Source organism: Ambystoma mexicanum, chromosome 12 (assembly GCF_040938575.1).
Source record: "Ambystoma mexicanum isolate Mex_15411 chromosome 12, UKY_AmexF1_1, whole genome shotgun sequence".
Classification (NCBI taxonomy): Eukaryota; Metazoa; Chordata; class Amphibia; order Caudata; family Ambystomatidae; genus Ambystoma; species Ambystoma mexicanum.
In genome coordinates, this window is record NC_090936.1 from 1,158,805,762 (window position 1) to 1,158,823,928 (window position 18,167).

At 45.2% G+C, this 18,167-nt stretch overlaps 1 pseudogene; it reads right to left on the bottom strand.

Annotated features, from left to right (window-relative positions):
- Positions 1-14,594: 14,594 nt before the first annotated feature.
- On the bottom strand, positions 14,595-15,117 carry LOC138514738 (centrosomal protein 20 pseudogene; annotated as a pseudogene).
- Positions 15,118-18,167: the final 3,050 nt, after the last annotated feature.

An 18,167-nucleotide genomic window follows, 5' to 3' on the forward strand; every position in this document is an offset into this window, starting at 1 on the left:
GACCTAGCCTCTTAGCTACATTGTTAAAAAATAGCACTATACCAACTATGCTTACACAGTACCTTACGTGACCATGAACCTTCTCTGTGCACCATAACATCTGTAAAAAGTGTCATGCGTTTGCACTGTTAAGTAAATTAAATGTAAAGTTGACGAAGAGTGGAATAGATATTTCAATTATCCATTAGGGAATTGTGAGGCATACGCTATGCAGATCCTTTCAGAAAGAATGTATTGGTATGCAATCCACCAAATAATATAGGTTATAAAGGTGTGAGACTGATACTCAGCTGTCAGGGCCATTTTGGCAGTCCACTAAGCAAGCCCCCACAGACCTCCCTGTCACCCACTGGGCAGGTGGGGAGAGCACTCAGCCCAAGGTATGGAGGGAAAGGCAGAGAGGAAAAAAAACAGAGTCACAATGTCCCAGAAGCTGAAAGAAAAAAAAGGTGACTACAGGAGCAAGGGTACTGAAAACCGTATAGAACGGAAGAGTCTGGAAATACCAGAAATCCTAAGCAACGTCTGGTGTGGTGGTGAGCGGTGTAATGAAGGGAGTGGAGCAAGTTGGGATACAATGAGGCACAGGCAGTGGTGGCCTAAGACAATCCGACGACATAAGGCAATGATGGAAGACCATAAGACACCCTGAGGACGCGAGACGGTGAAGGATATTCACAAGACACCTTGATAACACTGGGATGGGGAAGGGGGATGGGCAAACTTGGGATCCAGATGAAACAATAGGGCACAGAGAAAATAACTAGAACCCAACAAGAGGGAAGGACCAAGGGGGCAAGAAACTAGTCTCTAGCGACTACGGGACAAAAGACTAGGCAAAGGGTTGAAAAGAAGTAGACCAAATCAGGAAAGAGACAAGGAGCAGAAGACAGAACAAGAAGTGGTTGAGATCAGGTAATGTGCAGGGGCCAAGAGAAGTACTAGGCAACATACATACAGGACTTACCCGGGATCGATCCCGGCATGCCTTGGAGAAAACTGGTCTCCCCCCACCTGAAGCCACTGTGTCCCCAAGACTATATACACCTAAGGGCAGGAGACCTCAGGGAGTGAAGCCAAAAGAGGGAAAAAACCCGTAGAAGACACAGCTACTCTCTCACTCGCCCTGCAGTCCAGTAGTAGGCTGGGAAATCAAGCAGCACCAAGGCAGCAAATGGGGGAAGACAGGAGTCAAGTGGGAGGCAGCAGTTAAGGAAGCCAGGAATGGGGCAGAAAGCAGCAAGTCATGACGGGACACAGTTCAGGAGTGCAAGGCAAAAGAACAAGGACTTCAGAAGAGGAATAACACACGGAACGGGAACTAGCATCAGTGACACTCACCACAAGTGTTGTGACGCAACAAGCCAGGCAGCAGCCCTGCTGATAAGTATTCAGGTGCTGTGCGTCCAATGTGACTAGGAACCAGAAATCTGCCATTTTAGGAAGGTCATTGAGGCCCAAGTTGGCCGCCATCTTTGAAGGGACACTTCTCCATTTATTACATCATTCATGCACAACATGGGCAGAACGTCTTCTGATGCGTCTATTTCTGTGCACATGTAAGGATGGCCAAAGTCTCCACCTTGTGAGTAAGGGACACGACATGACACAGAGACAATCCATGAAGCAGGCAATAGCACAGGCAAGCCATTACGTGGAGCAAAGTAAGTCAGACTATTAGTCAAAGCAGGAGAGGTACCAGGGAACAGTCGTTCATTCCATTTAATGTATTGTGTTTATAAAACACCTTTTGCCAAAAGCGCTGTTACAAAGTATTGCAAAAAAAAACAACTAAAAACAGTGTGGCAATCCAGGAAGAGGGTTGAAGTCAGAATGTCAGTGGAAGTTAGGAGAGATACAATAAGGAGCAAGAGGCCATGCAAAAAGTAGAAAGAATTCTGAATAGCAGTGGGATCTAGGAGCAGGGCTTTAAGTGGGCCGGGGCTAGCTTGGGAGCAGTCTTGCCTTCTCAAAAAGGTGGTTCTCTGCTGGGGCTCTCAGATGTCCCATTAGTATGGGAAACATTCGAACTTGAGCAGTAGCGCGGACCAAGAGTTGTGCGTGCGAGTGTGCTTGCTCTCGGGGCCCCTCGCGAGCCTTGCAGCCCCACATTCCGGCAGTCCGGATAAAAGGGCCTTTGGTGTGTCATGGAATTGTATGCCTTTTTTAACATCTGCTGCAGTTGTCGTGGAAGCACTTTGCTCCAGCACAGGCCACTCTGGAACTGCGAGGTGAGAGCTACTCCGGAGAGGGTGACGGGCCAGCACCATGCAGGCGATGGGGTATAGGCAGTTGGATTCGAGGAGGGGCTATAACAATGGGCTGTGGCCTAAATGATGGACCAGAAGCATGCGGTGCATGTAGGTGCAAGGTGTGGAACTTGAGCATTTTTTAAAATGTTATTACTTTGGTTGAGGCTTTTAAAGATGTGGCAGCACTAAGCTCAATCAACCATTACCCTGTGAGCATAGTTCAGTGCTGTCCTTACTAAGCTTGTAGACAATGACCAAGTACACATAACAAAATTATCCAACAAAATGGTCTAAGACTATAGATGGGGCGCTAATGCATTTGTTTTTAATAATTTCTTTTTTTTTTATTTCAATGTTTTATTGGTTTCAAAAAACCTTTAACATTATTACATCATCTTAAAGAAAAGAAGCATAAAATATAATATATAAAAACAATGAAGGTAAACATATACAATTACATATGTACAGTTCCATTCAATTCCTTCTTCATCATTAGTACTCTGTCAATACATTTCAGCACTGCAATTATTAAACCTGGCTTTTCTCTGAATATCACTCAGTCCCACTACTCATTTGGACACAACGTAAAATATTTTTCCTAAGTAGAGTTGTCTAATTTCTTTTATTGAGTCACAAACTACTGTTACCCAATGGCTTAGTGTCTCTACCATATCGTTCTTCTTGCAAACAAGTACATACATCATCTTCAATGCCTGGAATCTTCCGTGCCCACAGATCTTGACCCGTTGGCACGCAATTAAGCCTACACCTAAGCAGCATATTGTGATAGTATCGTGATGGCAATTTCTGCAGGTAACTTGGGAGGGAGTTCATGCCCTTTCTTTCTAGTGATCTTGAAGAGCTCAGTTTCACTCGATCACAATTCTCCAATGTATTGGCCCAATCCATGTCTTGCAATTTTTGCTTGACTTTGATCGCAATTCTCCAACGTATTGGCCCAGTCCATGTCTTGCAATTTTTGCTTGACTTTGATCGGATTTACTTCTAGCGCTTCTAAATTGATATCATAATGCTGCAGAATATTTTCAATCTTTCCATACTACTGGGTCAGATATTTATCAGATTTATTTTCCTTTGAATTAAAGATTTCAAAGGGTACAATATCTTTTTCATACCTGCACTTCCTATAGAAAGCCACTGACTTCCATAGGACTTGGGATTCCTCATCCACTATTTCATTCTCTTAATGCTCCCCAAATACGTTTAGCAAGGTATTTAGGGGGCCTTGGGAGTGTGAAAGTGTCAATGATGCTCATTAATTAAGCAACATCTTAAGGGGCCATGAGGAGTCTGAAAGCGTGAATGAGCAAGTTTCTTTCACTGCTTGCAAATGCTCTTAGACTCTTGCAACACCTCCTGGAGTGATTATCGGGTGATATAAGCTGAGGGAGCCCTGGCAGCGTACCGACAAGGGAGAAGTTTGTGGTGAATGTCTGTGCTCTGCCCCAGCTGGCCCCAGCCCACTTAAAGCCCTCAGTAAAGTCTATAGCTCACGGGCCGTGGCTTGCACTGTGGCAAAATCCCAGATACAGGAAGCATTTGCAGCAGACAGGGGAGCTGAAACCCAAAATAGCTACTTAAGAAAAACTATGAAAGCACATTGGGCATGGGTCACTTATTTACAGAATGAAACTGATTTACTCGCTGTTTGAATCGCTTACATACTGACTAAGAAACTGATTTACAGACAGCAATTTATTTAGGAACTGAACTAGAAGTCGGGCCTTATTATGAGTTGGGAGGTAGCCATGGTGCTATTAGCGCCATGGCTGCCTCCAAAATCGTGTCCGGGTCCGGGGTTCCTGAATGAGGACTTACCGGGTCATTCCAACCTTGGAGGACCCGGTAAATCCCCATTCAAAAAAACATTCCCCATTCCCATTCGAGCCCCCATAGGGCTCAATGGGAATGGGGATGGAGCTCATAACGGGCCCGTTAGTAACAAGCCCGTTATTAGCTCCTTGGTCCCCTTGCGGGACCCACAAAGGATGTCTGGTCTGACCAGACGTTCGGTGCGGGTCCCGCAAGGGAACCTCGTAATAGAGCGGAATGGGTTTACCGGCACCGGCACAATTACTGATGCCGGTAAACCCATTCCGCCAACCTCGTAATGAGGCCCGTAGTGTTATTTACAACACTGCAGACAAGACCACCTGAGAAAATGATGAGTTACCCAAAACACACGATGAGGGAGGTGGCCAAAGGATTGTTTTTGGGTACTAACTGGAGAAATCTCACAAGTTTTGTGACAAGGGAACAATGATGGTCACTCCCTTGCATGTGCATCCAGCTGTCCTGTGTGTGTGCCAATGTTGATTCCTATGCAGAGAGGTCCTTCCATAGAGTAATTTAAATTGGCCTTCCTCAGTCACTGCCCACGTAATCAATGTACAGCTGCCAGTCCCGGAAGCTGGAGCGAGTGAACCGGGACAGGCCTTGAGAGTGCCGGGGCCAGAATGGGTGCAGCCAGGAAACAAGTTAGCGGGAGAAGGGCCTTACATACGCAGAGGGAATCTCACTACTTGTGGCTAATGTATACATTTTGGGGGAACCTGTGTACATAATTTAGTTTTGGAATGGGCCATGTGTAGCTCCCCTAAACTCGGATTCACATGAATTACTAGGGCAACCTTTAAGAACCCTCAAGGTCAGAAGTGTTCATTAAACAACCTTCATCCTCCTTAGGTGTAAGGACATGGTAGGAAATGCCCCTTAAGGTCTGGGTAAAATCACCTTAACATTCAATCTATATTATTATTGTTGAAAACTATTTCTGTTACCCCTCGTTCACCTAATAAATAATATCTTATGTATATGTGACAGAAACAAACTATTTATATACTAGATGGAAGTGTGTGCAATTTGAAATACGGAACACTTGTAAAAATAATACTATTTCTCTAATGGCTCCATGACATTCCAAGCAGTACATAGTCATTCTCCATGCTGTCTCGGGAGGATAGCTCAGGGGCAACGTGCTTCCATTGGAAGCAAGACGACACAGAGCACCACAGGTTCGATTCCCTGGCTCCGCGCTTAGAAAGCTCTGGTTATTAAGCACGTTATAAATAACCTGTCATATCATATCATGCAGATACCTTGCCTTTAAGTCTGTCGCTCAGTTCCATTATGGAGCTTGCTACGACCTGCTCCATGTTATAACTAGGCGCTCTCCATCTTGGCTACTGATCAGGTACTACGCGGTGTCCGATCTGGGTTGCCCCTATCCTTCTTTATCCTCGGTTGCTGGAAGACTTTTAGCATAGATTTAGAGACGATGTCATGCCTTCAGGAGTACCAGGCTGTGCTTGAGCTAAAGCACCTGCTCAATCTCACACAAAACAAGAGCGATCCCAACCATAAAGGCGAAACGGTCACAGCCAAGCGATATGCCTCCTTCTGTGGTAACCTGGGCCAAGGGCAAGCTATACTCTTAAGAGGGGTTTGAATGTTAAACAGAAGCAACCGAAACAGCAAAGTAATTACAACAGTCCAAAATCAAGGTTTTATAGAAATATGTATACTTTAATTAAATACAGCATCTCCAATAATAACTAAACACTAGAAAAACCCACTCCTGTGGAAAGAACACAGAATATGCAAATAGAAAGATGCAGCACTCTGGGTAATGAAACAGGGGTGAAGGTCAATAAAAAAACACAATGTTCAAAAAGTTATATGTTTTTTTCAAGCAAACGAATCAGAAGTAACCTATCCAGTCGCTATGGCCCACAGTTGGACCAAGGGGACAGTTGGGAGTGAATAATACCTTGTTGCTAGTCTTGGTGATTCAATAGCATAGAACCAAGCTTCTTGGCACTGGGAGAGCAATTTTCAGATCAAGAGAGTGCCAAAAGCAGGACTGGTCGATCCTGGTGGTTCAAATGTGTTGAACGGGCTTCCAACACAGCTCAAAGGAGTATGACGGTGAAAACACTGGAATCCTGGCTGATCTGGCTCTCAGGTTGCTGTGAGTCACAATCCAGGGGCTCAGGGGCAAGATAGCTCCTTGTTTCCGTTCTCCCAGACATGGGGGAGGCTGGCAAACACCTGCTGGGTTCGTTAACCTCCAATGAGGTCTTGGGTATTTTATAACTGGCAGAGAGACACATCTTGCTCCAGAAGCAGGTCACCCCCCAATGTACACCTGTCTTCACTTCACAACTGGAGGACTTTGGAAAGGACTGCTCTCCCAACAGGATCCTAATGAGTTCAACTTGCAGTGTTGAAGTCCAGAGATGAATCCATGAAGGAGTGGGAGACTCCCTTTTTATAGGCAAAGGTCCACAGGTGTTTGGAGACAAGTGGCCTTTGCCTTCAGACATTATACCCAAAGTACCTTGAACTAAAGGAAGTGGACGATGGAGAGGACAGGAAGGACAGAGAGAAACAAGATGGTGGAAACATCCTCCAACTATGCTGAGTTCCCTCTGTCTATACTAACCGTGCCCACTGCCCTTGTCCACAGAATCAAATGCAATTTTGGCATGCAGCACTCTGGTGTGTGGTTAGTCCTTTTGGGATGTGTTTGCCATTTGATTCCTGTTTCTCAGGACAGCTCCTTCCCCCCTTCACCTGCTCCACCTCCCCAGTCCGTCTTCAGTTAGGCTGGTTATCTATGAGATAGAGGGAAAAGTATAAATGCATTCACAATCATCTTCAAAACTATACACAGACTTGCCCAACCCTAGCTATTTGCCCATCTCACTCCCCCTCGCTTCCTACAATCAACCTCTGCTCACCTCCTTGCCATCTCTCATGCCTATTGCGCTCCCTCTAGCTTCTGTTTTCTCCCTCTCCTCACTCCCTTACAATGGAATGATCTTCCTCCCCCTCTCTGCACTACTCCAACTCTATCACTATTTAAATCCAACCTCCCAGCTCTCCTGTTTTCTGACGAACCACTTTCATAGCATTCTACACCACCACATATTGCTGTTCTCCTCTTCCCCTACCTCTATACGACAACCCGACAGCACGTATCCCTCACGCCATCATTGGTAAGGACGCTGGCTGTTCACTCTGTAAATCAATGTTAAACATTTTCTAAGCATTTTTGTGCCAGAAATACAGTGCTTGCCTTTTAATTTCCATACATAAATACATATCTTAAGGGGGATAGTAAGAGTGAAGATGCACAATTCCGTGTTTCTCCATCTAGACCTGAATCATCAACATTTGCCAACAATGAGCATTCCTGAATGTCCCTTTGTTTGATGATGTTTTACCTGCATCATCAGCAATCATCAAAAATGAAAATGAGGTTTCCTTTATATCCCTTAGTTTGATGAAGTCATACCTGCATCATCAAAAGCTGTCAACAATGACCACTGAGTATTCCAGAACGTCTCTTTATTTGATGATGTCATATCTGCATCATCAACAATCGTCAATTCTGGACAATGAGGGTTCTAGAATGTCTCTTTGTTTGATGGTAAAACAAAAGAGGTGATAGCTGGAAGGTTTAGAATGAATCTTAACCTCTGGCATTGATCTGGGCAACCCTCCAGACCATCGTTCTTTGCCTGCCAAACCATTACAGAAGGGGAAAGACCATAGGCAAATCAGGCTTGGCCCCACCCCCAAAGGGGTAGTCCAGCCCAAACTGCTTGGTCACATCCTTTCTGCACGAGACCACAAGCAGCCCCAGACATGTTTCAGCCTTGTTGGGCATCATCAGTGAGGAGTAGCTTGGGTCTCTAGGCCCAGCAGGCACGGGACCCACGTCTGGGCCTACCCGCCCCACTCAGGGTGACAATAGCAAAACAAAAGAGGTGATGGCTGGAAGGTTTAGAATGAATCTTAACCTCTGGCATTGCTCTGGGCAACCCTCCAGACCATCGTTCTTCGCCTGCCAAGCCATTACAGAAGGGCAAAGACCATAGGCAAATCACGCTTGGCATACATCAACAATCTGCAACAAAAAGGATTCTGGAATGTCCCTTTCTTTGAGGACATCTGGTTGGGTATCTAGGCCAATCATGACATCATTCACCAGAGCACTGCTTTAGCAATCCAGCAGCAATGAGCAACATCACCACACGGACCAGTCATATACATTCATACCTTGGCATGTGCATAACAAATACAGGCAGGTCTTTTGGCGAACCAAAACAATTAGGCACTCAATTACACTCCCTTACCACTTCGACCCACCCATAAATAAAGATGACCTGTGTGGGGAAAAATGTGTCCAGTGCACAAAAATGCTCTCAAACACAGAATATGGTTGCTTTTAAGCAGTAGCATGCAAGTTAGGTATTCGTTCTACAATGTGGTTAATGCATAGATGGTTTGGGAATTATGAATATAATTTATTTATTTTGATTTGTATTTGTAAATTAAAAAAGGAATAGGAACAGCACAGGTGGGAACAGGCACAGTAGTCAAAGATCAAAAATATAATGAAGTCTTGACTTAACACACCTCTACTGCAAAGGATCACAGTGCTGCCCTCTTTCAACACGAGGAGATGTGAAAAACCAGAAGGTGTCTCACCTGCTAGTCCTTGGGGATCTGTCATCCAGGTGCCCAGGACATGGCCATCGCTTTTGGATCCAGTTCCTGGGGGTGGACCAGTGTGGGAGGATCACCTGGGTGACAGGTCTTTGGGGAGTGGGAGTGGGGCACTTGATGGTGAGATGGGGTATCCCTCTCTTCCCTGCAACACCTTCACCCCATCGGACCCAAGAGGATATATGGAAACTCTACCCCCCACCCTTTTCCTGAATGAACACTTTCACATGGACAGCCCGCTCTTGGAGAAAACAGACTCACACCTGAGCCATGTACCTGACATGTCCCACTACTATTATCAGGCAATTAGTGGTAATCATTCACACCTGATTTCCATTAAACTTCCCCACATGGATAAAAGGCAGAGCACGAGAGCACACTCTGAGCGAGGCGAGCGAGGCAAAGCACATGAAGGAACAGCAGTTTCGAGGCGACAGCCGAATGAGGGAAGAAAGACAGCAAACCACAAAGGGTGCACAAGGAGGGAGATACCCTTGACCTTTTAGGCGGAAAGCCGTTACTTTCTAGACACCTTAGGATTTCAGAGCATAAGGTCAAGAAACCAGACTGAAGAATCGTGTATTGTGTGTCGGAGATGCCCAGGGTCTCCTGCACGGCTGATCGAGTAGGAGAGAAGCAGCAGCCGCCATGACACCGTCCTTGGCTACAAGATCAAAGAAAGTTCAACACATCTAGTGAGTGGGGGAACCCGATGCAAGACCAGTCTGTAACATTGTATACACAGAGCAAGGATAAAGATTGCTGAACGCGTGTGATGAAAGACGCGAGGACAAACTAACGGCTGATGGATGTTTGTACTGTAGCAAAGAAGATACAATAGTCGTGACAGAGTGATCCGGCACCACAAGCATGCTCAATCGAAGGTCTCTGTAAGATATTCAGCCAAGAAGTGGCAGAAACTAAAGTAAAAGATAAAGAATAAGAATTGGTGTGAATCAAAGTGGCCCTGCAATGGTTTAAGCAAAACCCATTGCACAATCGAAAGTCTTTGGTTTCTGATACAATAGGGTCTGAGCCCGAATGAGGGGGATCTCTGGTCAGAGCCTGAATGAGGGAGACCAATCATGAACATTGTACTAAAGGGATCTGAGCCCGAACGAGGGGGATCTGTGAATGTGAAAATCCTGATAAGAAAGGAACATTGGTGTTTGTTTGTTACATCAGGCCCTCTGCAATAAGAGACTGCCATTGGGAGGGAGACTTTGGCAAAAGGCGCTGATACCTATGCCTTGAACTGTTTCCTTGTGGCCTAGAAGCCAGAGTGTGTGTGAAGCTCAAACTTGCCGCCTTGTCCTGTGCTGAAAATTGCTCTACTATCCTGCCATATCATTTCTTCAACAGTTTTCTTTTGCCTACATTGTTGTCACACACATTTTGTATTTAGAATTAAGGATTGGCAATAGGTTTATTACCATAGGCCCTTTTATTCTGACAGACTCCACTACGACTGTGTTATTATTATTTGATGGTCATAGCTTGCTCCCATCCTTAGATTTAGGATTAAATAGGCATATCTGGTATCATTGTCAGGGAATAAGGCACCAAAATAGCCCCTTGCCCAAACTGGTATGAATCTTTTCACTGGCCCTGTATGCAAATACGGTTGATAAAACACAATGGGCCTCATTACAAGTTGGCCGGTGTGGTAATAACGTGCTGGTAATTATGTATACGGGCACATTACTGCACCAGCCAACTATGGGTTTGCCGGTGGGGTGGAGGAATTACCTCCAGCTGTTAGCTGGAGGTAATTCCGACACCTTACGGGCATAAATCACCAGTATTACGGGCACCAGTAATACCAGCAACTGTAATGCCGGCAAATTCCCCCCATGGAATGGGGACTAACGCTGCATACCAAAACTTATAATCCTGCGGTAATACAGCTGGACCGAGTACCGCTATCAGTAATTCAGTTTGCAGGTATCCTGGCGAATTTACTGCCAGGATCCCGGCAAACTCATAATGAGCCTCATTGTGCTGTGTATGGCTGACTGAAAATTGGCACAGAGGTTCTGGAAATAACACTGTTGGGAGTATTGTAGCCTGTACCTGCATGGGGATATGAGTGACTGCAACTCATAGGCACCACAATTCAGGGTAATACGATTAAACCAGATAGACTGAACTATGTGAAATTGAGAAGCGCAATCCCTGTAGATGTAAGGATGTACACTGTGACACAGAGGCAGAGCAGTATTGCATGGACAGCACAATATTGAATGGAACATTAATCCTGATAGTGGTGCTTCTGCACAGGCATGGGGAAATAAGTGACTAGAACCTGGATGTACTTTGCATCTCAGGCAGACCTGGGCTTCATAATTTTATATATGCCTCCCACCCACGGTCCCCAAGGCACCTTCTGTGAACTGAATGTGCGCACACTCACACTTGGTGCATGCATCCGAAATGGGGCATCCCTTCATTTGCGTTAGGGCATACCCCAGCAAATAAAGAGATCACTTTTGCTTGCCTTCATGCTTTGTATTTCCAAAGCATGTGCTGAGCAATCAGGCCTTTTGCAAGTGTGCCACATGGAAGTTATGCACGTGCTGAACACACACATGGCTCATTACGGGTTTGCCAGTAAACCCGCCGAAAATTCTGGCGGGTTACTGGCAAACCCACCTTACCATTATATACTTTCTGTCTATGCACTTGCACGACCCGAATGCACTGTGCCTGGAGATTGTCTGTCTGTTCTCCCTTGTCTTCACCCCTTAATTGCACTGGTAAAACCGCAGAATCGCCGTCAGGCCTATTTGCTGTTTCTCAACTGTTAAATGTATTATATGCCTGTGCAGACTATTGTCACCTCAGAATTTCAAGGGCTCTGAAGAACGGTTGTTTCCCCCATATTTCCACCCTCCTTGAGTGCTTTGAAACACTTGCCTGTGTATCGGCGCTTTATAAATAAACATTACCATACCGTACCATTACCAGCACCCGATATCCCGGTATTACCGCCATTATTACCTGCATATTTACCAGACCGCACACTCGTAACAAGGCCTCATAGAGTGCCATTTAGAAGGGGGTAGAGTGCCACAGACACTGTCTGCAAGGCCCCTTCAAGAAGGGGTTTCACCTTAATACTGCACGCCATTTGGGTGGGTGTTGGCCCTCTACCAAATGAGTGCACTTTTGCTAATAGTGAGTGGGTGGTTGATGTCACTATTAGCCTTGCCACACAGGCAGCAGAAATTATTGGTGTAGCACACAAATGCCTTTCTATGTTAACAGTGCGCTGCACTGCTCCTGAGCACTGTGATTACACTCAGGAACAGCACTTCTTTTCGTTGATGGTGCTCAAAGCCCCGGGACTCACCTGCTGTAGTATGTTTTGTCATTGATGGCTTAATGAACGCTCAAACACCCCTTGACTGTTCAAGGGTTTTTATTGCCACTTTTAGTTGGGCTCTACGGTCATCCCTCTCTTTTTCTCTTCTTATCAAACCACCCGAAAGCGGGCATCCCTACACCCCAGGTTAGTATATACAGAATGTTCCTTCTTACTAGGTTCTGTCTTATACTGAAGGCGAAGTACCTAAAGGCATGTCCATTAACTATCTATGCACCCTGCAGGACTTCCTAACTGTCCATACTCTGTTTAGCTGGGTGTGCAGTCAATAATTCGAAAACATAAAGTCGAAAGTCATAATGTCGAAAAAAATAAAGTCGAAAAAAAAGTCGCTTTTTTTTATTATTTATATATATTTTTTTGGGGTCCAGGGTTAAAAAAAAGGGGTTAAACAAAAAAAAATTATAAAAAAGAGGGGTTGGGGGACCCCCCCATTTCGAATAAAAAGCAACCTAAAAAAGAAATTCGACATTTTTTTTTTCGACTTTATTTTTTCGAGATTAAGGGCCTCATTACACGGCATGCGGTAACCATGGCGCTATTAGCGCCATGGTTGCCGCCGGTATTTTACCGTGTCCGCCTTGGTGGATGGAGGACTTACCGCCCTACTCCAAGGTGAGCGGGGCCGGTAATTCTCCATTCACCAAGGCACTTCCCCATTCCCATTTTTGCCCCCATAGGGCTCAATGGGAATGGGGAAGGAGCTAATTACGGTACCGCAAATTGCTGTACCGTAATTAGCACCAAGGTCCCTTTGCGGGCCCGTTCCTTAATGGCTGGTAAAACCAGCCGTTGAGGTCGGGTCCCGCAAAGGGACCTCGTAGTAAGGCGGTAAGGGTTTATCGGTACCGGTGCCCTTACCGGTACCGGTAAACCCTTACCGCATTCCGTGTAATGAGTCCCTATGACTTTCGACTTTATGTGTTTCGATTTTATGACTATAAACCATCTAGCTGAGAGGGGTCCTTACCGTTTTGTGACAACAATCTAAGTCTATAAGGCTATCATGTTCCACATCCAGCCAGTTCTGGCAGTGAAATGCATAGCTACTTGCTCAATCTGAGATGCATAGCTTCTTGATTAATGAAGCAGTCCACTGGCTGAGAGTTGTGAATGACTGGAACCTCAGTCATTTACTGCCAGTGCTAATATGACGAGAGTTTGGATAGGTAGGAGTTAGTCTGCGATGTTTTCATGGAGAGTCTGAAAATGGTAGGAACACAAGAACTGCTTCTCAATTAATAACATGTACACCGAATGTTAAGTTATATTGATTTATCCCACACACTTCTGCCATTTTCATAGGGCCTCATTACGACCCTGGGGCTAAGGGATTACCGGTACCGGTAAGGGTACCGGTACCGGTAATCCCTTAGCGCCTGATTACGAGGTCCCTTTGCGGGTTCCCACCTTAGTGGCTGGTTTTACCAGCCGTTAAGGAATGGACCCGCAAAGGGACCTTGGTGCTAATTACGGTACCGCAATTTGCGGTACCGTAATTACCGCCTTCCCCATTATGCCCTATGGGGCAAAAATGGGAATGGGGAAGGGCCATGGTGAAATAGGGAAGTACCACCCCGCCAACCTTGGAATGGGGTGGTACTTCCCCATTTCACCATGGCCCTTCCCCATTCCCATTTTTGCCCCATAGGGCATAATGGGAATGGGGAAGGCAGTAATTGCGGTACCGTAATTAGCACCAAGGTCCCTTTGCGGGTCCATTCCTTAACGGCTGGTAAAACATGGTTAAATGGGGAAGTACCACCCCGCCAACCTTGCAATGGGGTGGTACATCCCTATTTCACCATGGCGGACTCGTTACAATACCGGCAGCAACCATGGCGCTAATAGCGCCATGGTTTAGCACCGGTGTTGTAATGAGGGCCATAGTCTTCAGACACTCCCTTGGCTCTGTAAGTAAATCGGGTTGGGTTGGTTAGTGATGGGGAGAGGGATAGGATAGATGTTGTGCTTATCTGTTGATGCGTGTAGAACCAGGAAGAACTGGCGTCAATGCATGTGAGGTTTCTCGGTGTGTTTTGTTTTGTGCACTGGGCTTGTTGTGTCCAGAAGGGCGGTGTCCAGTGTTTGAGTTGGTTGTTGTCAGAGGTTATTGGGTTTGTAGCTTGGTTATAGAGTGATGTGTGGTTTGCGTGTTTGTGAGGGTTGAGAATCACTAGTCCTCTGGGAGTGTGGTTTAGGTGGGAGGTGTGGGTTGTGTGGAGGAGGGAATTGGTTAATAGGTTTTGGGCTATCCCTGGATATTTGTAGCTTTGTTATTGTTTATTTTTTTTAAAAGATTTAATCAACATTTATTACAAAAGGATACATGTTCGAACAGGTTAATGTGACAAAAGACAAAAATGTGAATGCACATATTTTTCAACTTTATCTATAATTGTTCAAGACTTAAATATGTATCATCTTTGTGTGCCCCTTAATGTGAACGTTCCACCAATGCTTGTACCTGCAGAATGTCCTGGTTCTGGATGATCATCTGCTGCCTGTTTATCATTATGCTGTCTTGGATTTCTTCTTGCAAACTGTTGTGCAGACGTTTTTGAACGCATAGGGTACGCATGTTCTTCCCTTTTTCCATGCAAGAAGGAAGATAAAATCCCATACAAAAGAGGTATTGACCTTGCATTTGTGTCTTCAACTACATTCAGCTCATTGGCGAGAAACTTACGATCTAATGGGACATCCGGTTGACCAGACCGGGGGTGGTGTAACAGTATTTATTGAATTCCAAGTATTCTCGGATAAGATCATTGATCAGTAGATTTTCATGAGAAAGATGTGGACGTGGTTTGCTTTGATCGTCCTATGCATTGAACACCTCTGCGCGGATTCTTGCTTTTATTTGTCCAAGTACACCTCTTTTTTTCAATGTGTCTTTTACAACGGCTTTCAGCTCTGTTGTGGTTGCCATAGCTGCAAGTAGGCGACTCGTTTCTTTCAGAGTAAGGACCCTAACCTGCTATTAATGTATATATATTATAATATGCTATTGTCTTTCATTCTGTATTTATCCCATGTTTCCGGTTTATGGTTTATAGCAGCAGGCATTATATGAGTTGTGCACTCCGGTTATGAGTGTGGTTGTTGTTTAGTTGGACTATGCTCATCTCCACGAGTTGCAGGCTTTTAGTCATTTCCTGAAAGTTAGGTGGTCTTCTTATTTCCTTTAGGATCGGGTTCCATAATTTGGCTATCAGATAGGAGAGGCTGGTTCCTCCAAATGTTATTTCTCATTGGGCCTCATTACACGGTATGCGGTAAGGGTTTACCGGTACCGGTAAGGACACCGGTACCGGTAAACCCTTACCGCCTTACTATGAGGTCCCTTTGCTGGACCCGACCTCAACGGCTGGTTTTACCAGCCATTAAGGAACGGGCCCGCAAAGGGACCTTGGTGCTAATTACGGTACCGCAATTTGCGGTACCGTAATTACCTCCTTCCCCTTTCCCATTGAGCCCTATGGGGGCAAAAATGGGAATGGGGAAGTGCCTTGGTGAATGGGGAATTACCGGCCTCGCTCACCTTGGAGTAGGCCGGTAATTCTGCCATCCACCAAGGCGGACACGGTAAAATACCGGCGGCAACCATGGCGCTAATAGCGCCATGGTTACCGCATACCGTGTATGGAGTCCCATAGTGTCCTGTTTCTATTTGGAGGTCGGACCTGGATCTTAAGTCACTGCCCGGATGATACCGGGGGATTTTTTGCTTGGATGAATTTGGCTCCTTGTCTGTGTAAAGATTTATGGGCAATGTATAGGCTTAAGTTGATGTGTTTCTTTACTGGTAGCCAGTGTAGACTTCTTAGGGCCGCTGGGATGTGGTCTCTTCTATTTAGTCTCGAGTAGTCTTGCTGCAGTATTTTGGATGCTTGTATGCTTTTGGTGAGGCGTTTGGGTATTCATAGGTAGTGACTATTTGCACAGTCTATCCCAGATAATACCAAACAGATGATCGCGAGGGTTCAGTGTGCGAAATTGAGGTAGGCGAGGATCCCTCTTATTAATCGCAGAAGGTATAAATTGTTTTTGCTATTGCGTTGACTTGTGGTTCCAACGTGAGACCATTGTTCATGAGGATTCCTAGATTTTGTTATCACTGTTGATGTCTCTGGTTGGGATCCCATGCCTGGGGGCCAGGTGAGGAATGTCTGTGTTGGACTGTCTTTTTGGGGGGAGATCATTATTTCTATTTTGGCCGGGTTTAGTTTGACGTTCTTGTTTACCATCCAGGTGTTTATGTCAGTGAGGTACTTATTGAGGGTGTTGTCAGGGTCATTGTCGTAAGTTACATTGAAGATGAGTTGGGTGATGTCTGTGTAATTGTAGGCTCTCGGTCCATGGGTTTGAATGAGCTTCATTGTTGGGGGGGTCATATAAATGTTGAAGAGGAGTGGGTAGAGGCGTGATCCTATTTTCTGTGTTTGATGTAAGTATTGGAACGTGGGTTCTTTCAGTTCGTTCAGTGAGGAAAGTGCAGAGCTTTGAATAGCAGATTCCTCCAATCCCTTGATTAGAATTGTGTGTTTGATTGTATTAAAGGCAGCTGGTATGTCCAGTAGTTAATTATTAGGTCAGCCCATATGGAAAGGAGTGCTGATTCTGTTCCTCTCATGGATATAAAGCAAACCTGGGATTGGTCAAGTACTCTGTTGCTTTCTATATGATTGAGTAGTTCTTTGTACACGTGGTTCTCCAAAAATTTCACAGTAGGTTTGATATCTGTCTTTAGTTAGTAGGGTCATCTGTATTTCCCATCTCATCTTTTAGGAGAGGTGTGGTGTATGCTGATTTTAATTGACTTTGGTACTATTCCTGTGATTAGGGATAGATTCATTAGTAGTCTGATGTAGAGGGCTGATGTTTTGTCGGTGAGTAGCTTTTTGTAGATGTCCGGTGGGCATGGGTCACAGGGAAATCTGGCCATGCTGGTATCTTTTAATAGTTTGGCAGCCTGTGGGGGCCTGTGCCAGTGGTGCTGGCCAATTGTTTTTTTAAACACTCTTAGATGGATTGGAAGACATTCCCATACAAGCATTTTAAATTGAGCGTTCACACAGCATTCATTCAAAGCAAGTTGGAAACCACCATTAGTTCCATTGAAATTGTCAAACAAGTTGAGCATTCAGAGCTGAGCACTTTCAATGCTCAACAAACCCTACATTTGTTAAATTGAGGACTTGTTGAAGTGCAGTTGAGCTATGATTGAGTACTTATAAGGATTGCATGGAGTTGAGCAATCTAATTTGCATGTGAAAATCCCAACCAGTGCTCAATTGCAGTTCAGTTGAGCAGCAGTTGAAAGCTCCTGGTTGAGCGCTCTATTGATTTTTTCGTAGGGGTTAGAAGAAACATGCCCTTTTGCCATGTGGAGGCCTGGAGAGGCCATTGCGCAGGACAGTGGCATAGAAGAAATAACATGTTAATACCAGTCTACCATGCCCATGATGCACCAGCTTGTGATAGATTTTGGGAGCCCGAAGTCGTCTGCCAATATCCACCAGTTGCTCTAAGTTTTAAGTAGAGACCCACTAGTACAAGTCACTGTTACACAACTTCTGGCAGCATGGAATGGAAAGTCAATATCACCCTGCCCACTTAACAAGATTCTGTGTCCAAATGCCTGCTCTCCACATCTCCGCCGCCCTACCTGGTGCCGTCCTTCCCACTTTTGCGTCCACCAGAATGACCCGCTCGGATTGCAAAGCTTCATCAGCATGTGAATGTCACAAGCAAAATGACTGCTGGCAACATTGACATATTTTCATGTTTCTTTTACAGGGTAAACAGACCTACCTACATTTGCGAAAGAAAAACCCAAAGGATGACGTCATTGGACACCCCGTTCCCTTTTCTCCGAGATTCCGCCCACCCGCGCTACCCACAATTAAAAAAAGAAATCCAATGTCAAATGACATCAATCCAAGCAAGATTTACACTCAATACTTTGTCTCTGCCACACCTCAATGTGA